Below are 10207 nucleotides of genomic sequence, written 5' to 3'. Positions count from 1 at the left end.
TCTTTAGTTGATTTCTTGGGCTTCTAGATATAAAACATTATTATCTGTAATTAGTTTTCCTTTTCAATTTTTACGTATATATTTTTCTTGACTGCAATAAAATGTTAAATAATAATGGCAGTAATGGACAACTTTGTGTTTTTTTTTAATTTTAGCCATTCTTGTGGGTACATATTTGAAACCTAAACCTAAGTGAAGTCAGGCCAATAGTTCTAAATCTTTAGGAAAGTATTTTTCTCATACCAGAGTCAGGTTGAGATGCATAAACTTCCTTATCACCTATGTGCTTGCATTTATGGGTAGACATTTTTCTTTTTCTTTTTTCTTTCTTTTTCTTTCTTTTTTTTTGAGATATAACTCCCATATAACATATTATTAGTTCCAGGTATACAGCATAATGATTTTCTATGTGTATATATTGCAAAATGATCACTACAATAAGTCTAGTTAACATCAATCACCACATAGGTACAATTATTTTTCTCTCTTGTGATGATGAGAACTTTGTAAGATCTACTGTTTTAGCAACAGCAGGCATTTTCTTTGCCTTTTCACTTAGCATGTAGACCTTTGAGGATTCCAGTTTAATGCAGGATCTCAGTATCTACTTCCCACCTTTTAAATTAAACACTTAAACTCAAACCCTTAATTACCAAGATCAGGGAAGATCCCTTCCTGCCTCCAAAGGCAGCTACATTTCCAATTCCCACTTACTCTGCTATTTGTTTCCCTCTTCGTTTTTGATAGCTGCGCTTTACTTAACTTTCTTGTAATTCGACTATGAATTTTAATTTAAATTTTAGAAGTGTGCATTGATTTTGTATCCTGAGACTTTTCTGAATTCGTGGATCAGTTCTAGCAGTTTTGGGGTGGAATCTTTTCGGTTTTCCAGATAGAGTATCATGTCATCTGCGAAGAGTGAAAGTTTGACTTCCTCCTTGACAATTTGGATGCCTTTTATTCCCTTGTGTTGTCTGATTGCTGAGGCTAGGACTTCCAACACTATGTTGAATAACAGGAGCCAGAGTGGACATCCCTGTCTTGTCCCTGATCTTAGGGGGAAAGCTCTCAGTTTTTCCCCATTGAGGATGATATTTGCGTTGGGTCTTTCATATATGGCTTTTAAGATTTTGAGATATGATCCTTCTATCCTGACTTTCTTGAGGTAGTTTTTACCAAGAAAAGATGCTCTATTTTGTCAAATGCTTTCTCTGTATCTATTAAGAGGATAATGTCATTCTTGTCCTTTCTTTTATTAATGTGATATATCACATTGATTGTTTTGTGGATATTGAGCCAGCCCTGCATCCCAGGTACAAATCCCGCTTGGTCGTGGTGAATAATTCCTTTAATGTATTGTTGGATCCAGTTGGCAAGTATCTTGCTGAGGGTTTTTGCATCCATGTTCATCAGGGAAATTGGTCTGTAGTTCTCCTTTTTAGTGGGGTCTTTGTCTAGTTTTGGATTCAAGGTAACGCTGGCTTCAACAATGAGTTTGGAAGTGACCCTTCCATTTATATTTTTTGGAACAGCTTCAAGAGAATAGGTGTTAACTCTTATTTAAATGTTTGATAGAATTCCCCTGGGAAGCCATGTGGCCCTGGACTCTTGATTTTTGGGAGACTTTTGATTACTCATTCGATTTCTTTACTGGGTATAGGTCTGTCCAAATTTTCTATTTCTTCTTGTTTCAGTTTTGGTAGCTTATATGTGTCTAGGAATTTGTCCATTTCTTCCAGATTGCCCAATTTATTGACATATAATGCTCATAATATTCTCTTATTATTGTTTGTATTTCTGCAATGTTGGTTGTGATCTCTCCTCTTTCATTCTTGATTTTATTTATTTGGGTCCTGTCCTTTTTCTTTTTGACCAAACTGGCTAGTGGTTTATCAATTTTGTTAATTCTTTCAAAGAATAAGCTCCTGGTTTCATTGATCTGTTCTACCGTTTTGTTTGTTTGTTTGTTTGTTTGTTTGTTTCGATAGCATTGATTTCTGCTCTAATCTTAATATTTCCCATCTTCTGTAGGTTTGGGGTTTTATTTGCTGTTCTTTTTCCAGCTCTTTAAGGTGTAAGGTTACATTGTGTATCTGAGACTTTTCGGAAGAAAGGTCTTTCTTTAGGAAGGCCTGGATTGCTATATACCTCCCTCTTATGACCGTCTTTGCTGCATCCCAGAGGTTTTGGGTTGTGGTGTTATCATTTTCATTGGTTTCCATGTACTTTTTAATTTTCTCTTTAACTTCTTGGTTAGCCCATTCATTCTTTTTTTTTTTTTTTATGTTTATTTTTGAGAGAGACAGAGACAGAGAGAGAGCACGCACAAATGGGAGAGGGGCACAGAGAAAGGGAGACACAGAATCCAAAGAAGGCTCCAGGCTCTGAGCTGTCAGCACAGAGCTCCCAACGTGGGGCTCAAACTCAAGAACTGAGAGATCATGACCTGAGCAGAAGTCAGAGACTTAACCGAATGAGCCACCCAGGCGCCCCACCCATTCATTCTTTAGTAGGATGATCTTTAGTCTCCAAGTATTTCTTGTCTTTCCAAACTTTTTCTTGCAGTGGATTTTGAAGTGTAATATATTATTATAGCATAACAAATTTTAAATAAGCTATGAAAATTCTCTCTACACCACATTTTTATCATGATTTGGCTTATATTCTTGCCACTAATTCTCGCCACAAATAACCCCACAAGTAACCACTACTGCTTCTTGTATATGTCTCCAGATTTTCTTTATACTTGTACAATCAAATACAAAATATATTCTAATTATAGCCCCCGTTTTATTCAAAAGGCACCGTACCATACACAATATCCTGTGTATTGCTTTTTTTCTTACTTAACAATATATCTTGGGAGATCTTTCCACATTTCTACATATGATGCTTTCTCATTTTTATACAGACATGTTACATTATATTGCATGAGTGAACATAATTTAGCTGATCAGTTGCCTACATTTGTAATATTTACATTTTCCTCTATTACAAACTATGTTGCAAAGAATAATTTACACATAGATCATTTGCTGGGCATGCAAGCATAACTATCAGATAAATTCCTCCAAATTGTATTACTGGGTCAAAAGGTATAAGCACTTGATATTTGGACAGTTATTAGTAAGTTGTCTTCCTTACAGGTTGTAACAATTTGCACTTGCCACCAATAATGTGTAATCCTCTTAGTGGTACTGAGGTTTACTGAGCAGAAGTCCAGGGTGGAAACCTGGACAGGAATGATTAGCTCTGAGTTTGGGTTCCTGGAAATCCCAATGCTCCATACCAGCTTATGTTCAGCCACTAAACTAAAAATTCAACTGGCTTCTCCTTGCCCTAGTAGACTTCCTCTGCTCACTGTCTCCCACAACAACTGCCCCTGGGGGTGGAAATGTCTGAAGGTCTCTCTGATGTGCCACCCAGATCCTCTATGGTTCACTCTTTCTGAAGACTTTACTCAGTCTTCATTACGTTCTTTAAAAGCTCTAAACATAAATGAGATTGCGTTTCTGCTTGTTTGTTTATCCAGGTCTCCTCAGTAGAGATGAAACCAGGGCCTTGCCCTCACATACCCTATTTGAAAGCTTTGTCTTTGTTTTTTGTTTTTTGACATGAAATGAAAAACCTCTAGTGCTTCCAGTCATCATGATACTGGTTTGGGGGCCGAAATAGAATAGTCTATAGTTTGAAGAAATATTCATCAATCCTTACTTTACTGAGAAATTGTTTATTCACCAATGTTTTTTATTTTATAAAACACAAGGTTTTTTATTTTATTTTAGTATACACAAAGGATATAAGAAAGAAAATTTTAAGCATTCTTATGCCAGAGAGGGTAAAGACTGAGGATGAGGCCCAGGACTTAATTATAACGGTGTCAGAGCTACAGAGGAGATTAAATTCTCAATCCTGCTAAATCTAACTATTCCTGGATTAGAAAGGACTGAGACCTTGAAGCATGGGATAAGAACTTTAGTTTAATACACTCAAAAATATTAAATCCCAAATCCTCCTGAATCCTCTGGGCCCATAGAACTGGCTCACTCTTCAGTTAAAGACTAATACTTAATGAAAAAGATCCACTTCTGTAGACCTTACTCACTGGCTTCCAGTTCATCCACTCTCTCCCCACTTTTCCTCCCTTCTTACTTTACCCTTTCTATTTTCCATTCCTGCATTAAATCACTGGGGAGTTTATAGCACAAGACAATGACTTCCTTCCTAAATGAAGAGAACACGAAATCCCAGTAACTGTAGTTTAAATAGTGTCACATGTTATTTAAGAGTAGAATGGTTCATTGAACCAGTCTTATAAACTTAGAATCCACACCAGAGAAATCTTAACAGTTCAAGGTAGAAGTGACAAGAAATGACAGATTTTTCCATAAACTATTTCATGACTATTTCATGACTGTAAAGCAACCATATTTCCAACCACTTACTGAGCTATATCTTCTATCAATATTCAAGTGAAATGTTGCTTCTGTGGGACCCAAGGAATTTAACAAAAATCCCCTACCCCTGGACAAGCAGAGCAAGACTAACTCCATTTTGTGCTACACCCACCATCTCATATATAACCCCACATGACCTACTTATTGCTTAAGACACTCCCCCACCCTAGTCAAGCCGCTGAGCACACCCTTACTGGAAACTGGCTCACATAGGAATGAGGAACCCCTAACCGCCAAAGAATGTAAACCCCGCCTTTTGCCCGCCAAACTTGCACACCAATTCTGACCAGAGTGATAGGCTAGTTCAAACAGTTACTATAGGGTAAATTGCAATTCAATTGGCCACCTGCGTGTGGACTGGCATGACTATGCAACTTTCTGTGTGTGTTACAATCTCATTGGCCACTGACCCCTATAAAACTGCTACTACTTTTAACCTAGGGGTCCAAGTCCCTGCTCCGCTGTGTCGGGTATACTTGGGCCCAAGCTCGAGCTTGCAAATAAACCCTCATGTGTTTGCATCGGTATCGGCTCCTTGGTGGTCTCTCGGATTTGAAATCAGGGGCATTACAGCTTCCACATCTAATCTGTTGATGCTGTAGTCTGAATGTTTGTGGCCTTCTTTCTCCACAGAATTCATGTCGAAATCCTAATGTCCAATGGGATGGTATGAGGAGATGGGGCCTTTGGGAAGTGTTTTGGTCATAAGGGTGGAGCTCTCAGAAATGGAATTTGTGCCTTTATAAAAGAGGCTCCAGAAGGATATCTTGTTCCTTCCCCCTTGTGAGGATACAATGAGAAGTCTGTAACCTGGAAAAGAAACCAAAACCTGACTATGCACTGGCACCCCACTCTTGTTAACAAGCTACCCAGAGCATGATATTTTGTTATGGCAGCCTGAACAGATCAAGGCTGTTGTCAAACCCTGTCAATTCTATCTCCAAAAAATATATATTGAGAATCCATTCATTTCCTTCCATCCCCACTACATCTATTTCCAGATGACCATCATCTCTCACCAAAAGAGCACAGTAACCTCTTAACTGGGATCCACAGAACCACCCACCAATCCCCTCTCCACAAATGTAAACAATCATTCCACTCCCCTGCTTAAAACCCTCCCCTGGCCTCTTTTTGATGCTAAAATAAAATCTCAAACCCTTCTCCTGGGTTCCAATGCTCTGTATGACTTGGCCTCAGATTAGCTGCCCCCTCCCCACATCTTACACCAGCCTCCCACTCATTCACTACATTATATTCCAAACAGGCTAAACCTTCAAGCTGTTCCTCCTCCAGGCTTTCCCTCCAGGCTTTGTAAGTGCTCTTCTCTCTACCTGAAAGGTAGAGATGATCCACAAAATGAAAAGCCATCTGCTCCTCTATTTTGTGGTCTCATATATCTTTTTACTTTAACCAAGAAACAGTGTATACATCGAGAATCCACTCCTCAAAACTAATGGGATAGGTTAGAAAGAAAAATGGGAGGTGGGGGAGGAGTCATGGAGACAATTCTATATCACAGTATGCTAATGAGTGTGTATTTGGTATTGAATGGGCAAGATAGGAACAAGAAAATAAACCCCTGCCCCTCTATTTTTTCCACGTGAGACAGACTTAAAAGCTATAAACAACATAGAATTTCCCTTCAGGCTAAAATGCTAGCCAGTACATGCCTGTGCTCCCTCATTTAGAAATATAGACATTTTAAAGCTATCATATTTAATGTCATTTTTCTGCTAATATCAAGAATTAGATCACTGGTATAATTGCAATGATTCTAGATGGAGCAGGAAACTGAATTAGGGATGAATGGGTTTATTAAAAGCATCTGTCCTCCTAGAAATGTTTCAGAGAATTGCATTACTTAATCCTAATTATTGGATCTTTATAATTCTGAGAGCTTTCAAAAGAATTCTCCAGCTTCATATTCAGAAACAAAATATGCATTATTTACTTTCTACAGCTATAATAGCTGCTTTACTCTGGATTCAAGTCAAAAGAAAGATCATACAAGTGGGGAGCATGAAATTAGATCACACACTCCTAGCCTGGGCAGCTCACTATTTGAGTTCCCACTGAAAATTAATGAAGCAACTACCACCAGCTCTACCAGAATTCTAAATTTTCAAATTTTCGGTATGTTTTAAGCAGGTTCTCCAGAGAACAGGAACAGTAGGATGGATAATCTCCCTACAAGGAATTCGTTCATGTGATTGTGAAACATAAGGAAACAATAGAACATAAGGAAAAGTTAGTACGCACCCACTGTAGAAATTCAGCATTTATTCACTCATTTACTAAGTATTCATTGAACACTTACTCTATACAAGACAAATGTGGCAGTGAATAAGGCAAGACAATGCTACACTCATCAGAATTCTATTTAAAAACATATTTTAAAAGTATAATAGCTAACATTTCTTTGCTACTGATTATGCAGCAGGTCCTATGATTTTATTCACATGCGTTTCTCATTTACTCTTGTAATTTACTCATTTACTCACAAATGTAAATTAATCCTCATCTTTTAAAAATTATATATGAAAGGGAGGCGTCTGGATGGCTCAGTCAGTTAAGCGTCCAACTCTTTATGTCAGCTCAGGGTATGATCTCACAGTTCATGAGATCAAACACCAAGTCGGGCTCTGTGCTGATAAAGCACAGCCTGCTTGGGATTCTCTCTCTCCTCTCCCACTTGGGGGTGCCTGCAGTCTCACTCTCAAAATAAATATATTTTTTTAATTGCATATGAAGGAAATGCAGTAGGCTGAATAATGGCTTCCCAAAGATCCCCATGTCCTAATCCACAGAACCTGTGAATAAGTTAATTTACATGGTAAGATTGGACCTCGCAGAAATGATTAAATCAAGACTGGTAGATTCTGGATTCCAGGTGAGCCCGATGTAATCACAAAGGTCCTTCCTTATAGGAGGGAGGGAGGAGGATCCAACTCATTAATAGATATGTAGGCAGAAGCAGAGCAGAGTGGTTGAAGAAGATATGAACCAAGAAATGGAGGCAACCTTTAGAGGATGAAACAGGCAAGGGAACAGAGCCCTCCTTGGAGGTTCCAGGAGAACACATGCCTGTCAACACCCTTGATTTTAGCCCAGTGAAACTTATTTGTCTTCGGACCTCCAGAAGGGTAAGGTAATAAGTTTGTGTTGTTTTAAGCCACTAACTTTGTGGTAATTTGTTATCCCAGCAAAAGGAAACTAATACAGGAAGACAGAACTTTTAGGAGGTAGGTACTGGTTCTCTGCCTTCTAGTGACTGACTTATGAAATCTTTTATGGGACCAGGTTACTCTGAAAATGTTCCTGAAGTGCCTCCAATAGTCACTCACACTTGGATAAAAGCTTTTGGTAGGTAAATGAAAGATCAGCACTATCTCTTAAAATTTGATGCAGGATGTAGAATTCCAGGTAAAAACTACATTTCATTATATCCCAGTGATTATCTATAACTTTCCTAAGTTGTTATATCCCCCTAGCAACTGAAATTAAGCATTGGAACTAAGTATATTGAAGATGAAGTCAAAATAATATGAAGTACAATTTTATGAAGAGGTTTTTGCCTCTTTGTAGATTTACCTCTTGGCAGATCACAGATGGAGGCACTTTGCCAATACAGGTTCCCCCACTTTTTGAGTTCACGTTAGGCCACTCGGCTTTTATAAAAGATCTACATTAGTACTTGTTTTCACTAACTGAAAGAGATTTGAAGAATTTTCACTTTCACGATGAAAGGTAAAGAGCGAAAATAGCTTTGTATGTTTTGTAGCAAGCTGTTATTGAGCTGGCATACACCTGGTGAGGCTGGAGAGCCCCTCCAAGCTCCTTCCCCAGGGACCACACAGCAGCTCACCATCAAGCCACTGTAGACTTGAACTGTGTCTGTGATCCTCTGTGCTTTATCACAATTTATTTTGTGCATCCGTTAGCAAAATGTACCCTGAGGTACCAGTAAAGCCTAAAAGAGGTTTTTTGGGGGTGAGGGTATGCCCCAAATTTTTAACATATAAATTAATGGTTATTGCTTCTATTTTGTTCAAAGGAATATGCTATTTTTGAATAGCAGGAGAAACCTTTATTCTTTGAGACTTTTCTGCAGTTTGCCTTTTATACATGTCTAACACTCTCATTTAATCTTCTTGTATATATTTTTTGATATTTAATTACAAAAAACAAAACTCCCATCTGTATAGGTGCCTCTATACTCTACCTCTGTATACCTCAAAGTCCTTATGAATTCATTCATTCATTCTTCCTCTATTAGCTCACTTACTCATACTCAAAGAAATCATTGAGTGTTTAGCATGTGCAAGCCTCCCCTGCACACATTCTTTGTACTTGTGGAGATAAACAGACAAAAAAGACATAGTCCTTACCATCAAGAAACTTATTTCCTCTATGCTTTATTAGCAATTTGTAAATACCTTTATTACTGTGCCTCTTACATCAGATTACAATTGTTTATGTCTATGTCTCCTCCAAGACAGTGAGCTCTTGTGGACAGGAAGCAGGTCATATTCATCTTTATATCTGTGGAATTCAACAAACGTGTGCTTACATATGTTCCTGATTGAATGAATGAATTTAAAAGGAGGCTAAGGTAAACAGACAGAAAATCACCTTGACAAGTCAAAAAGAATATGGAAAATCACATTTTACTGGGGGGATTTTACAGATGGAGATGGCAAATGTGACAGAGTCAAGGCTATAAAGTCACCAACCTTTTTTTTCCCCACCTGAACACAAAGGAACACAATATTTTTTTTTATAAAAAAAATTTTTGTTTAATGTTTATTTTTGAGAAGAGAGAGAGAGAGAGACAGCACATGAGTGGGGGAGGGGCAGAGAGAGAGGGAGACACAGAATCCAAAGCAGGCTCCAGGTTCTGAGCTGTCAGCACAGAGCCCAACACGGGGTTCAAACCCACAAACTGTGAGATCATGACCTGAGCCAAGGTCAGACGCTTAACTAAGCCACTCAGGCCCCTAGGAAGACAATATTTTCCAGACTTCTCAATCGTGATGGGGTCAAATGAAGCCATATGGGATCATGTGATTAGTTATGACCCATGGGACATGGGTCAAAAGAATGTAGGCTACTTCAGGGCAGCCCCTAAAGTCGGTCTCCACTTAGATTTTCTGCTCCATTTTTTTCTTTTTTCTCAACAATCTTAGAGGTCACAAATCAAAGACATGGTGTTATGTACCAGAAAGATCTGGGTACATAAATGTCTTCATGTCATTAACCACCTCCCTCCCTACCACTTTTATGAAGACTGTGATATAAGCAAACATTAAACTTTTACTATATTGAGCTCTTGAAATGTTGGGATTGTTTATTACAGTAGTTAAGCTCTGACTAATACAGAAAAGGATGGCTTTCCAGGCAGAGGGAGCCACAGGAACAAAAGCAAAAAGGAAGGACAATAATATCAAATGGTTGCAAAGTGTAAGAAAGAAAAGAGTCAGAAGAAATCAAACCTAATGAAACACCCAGTCAGAGGCCAGGAGGGCTTTGATTGATGAACTAATCTGAAAGGAAGTGAAGAGCAGTAATTTTCCAAAAGTGACACAATCAAAATAGTATTTTAGGAAATCTAGATGGCAGCAGTGTCATCTGGATAAAACTTTTAGTTCTTTGGATGGGATAAAATCACAACTCAAGTTAGATTATCAGAAAAGAGAATTTACTGACTCCCATAACTAAAAAGTCAGGCATAGTTGGATTGAGGGTTT

The sequence above is a fragment of the Puma concolor genome, chromosome C1 (genome assembly GCF_028749965.1).
Source record: "Puma concolor isolate L17-30 chromosome C1, mPumCon1.1.hap2, whole genome shotgun sequence".
Classification (NCBI taxonomy): domain Eukaryota; kingdom Metazoa; phylum Chordata; class Mammalia; order Carnivora; family Felidae; genus Puma; species Puma concolor.
This window is presented reverse-complemented; position numbering follows the sequence as displayed.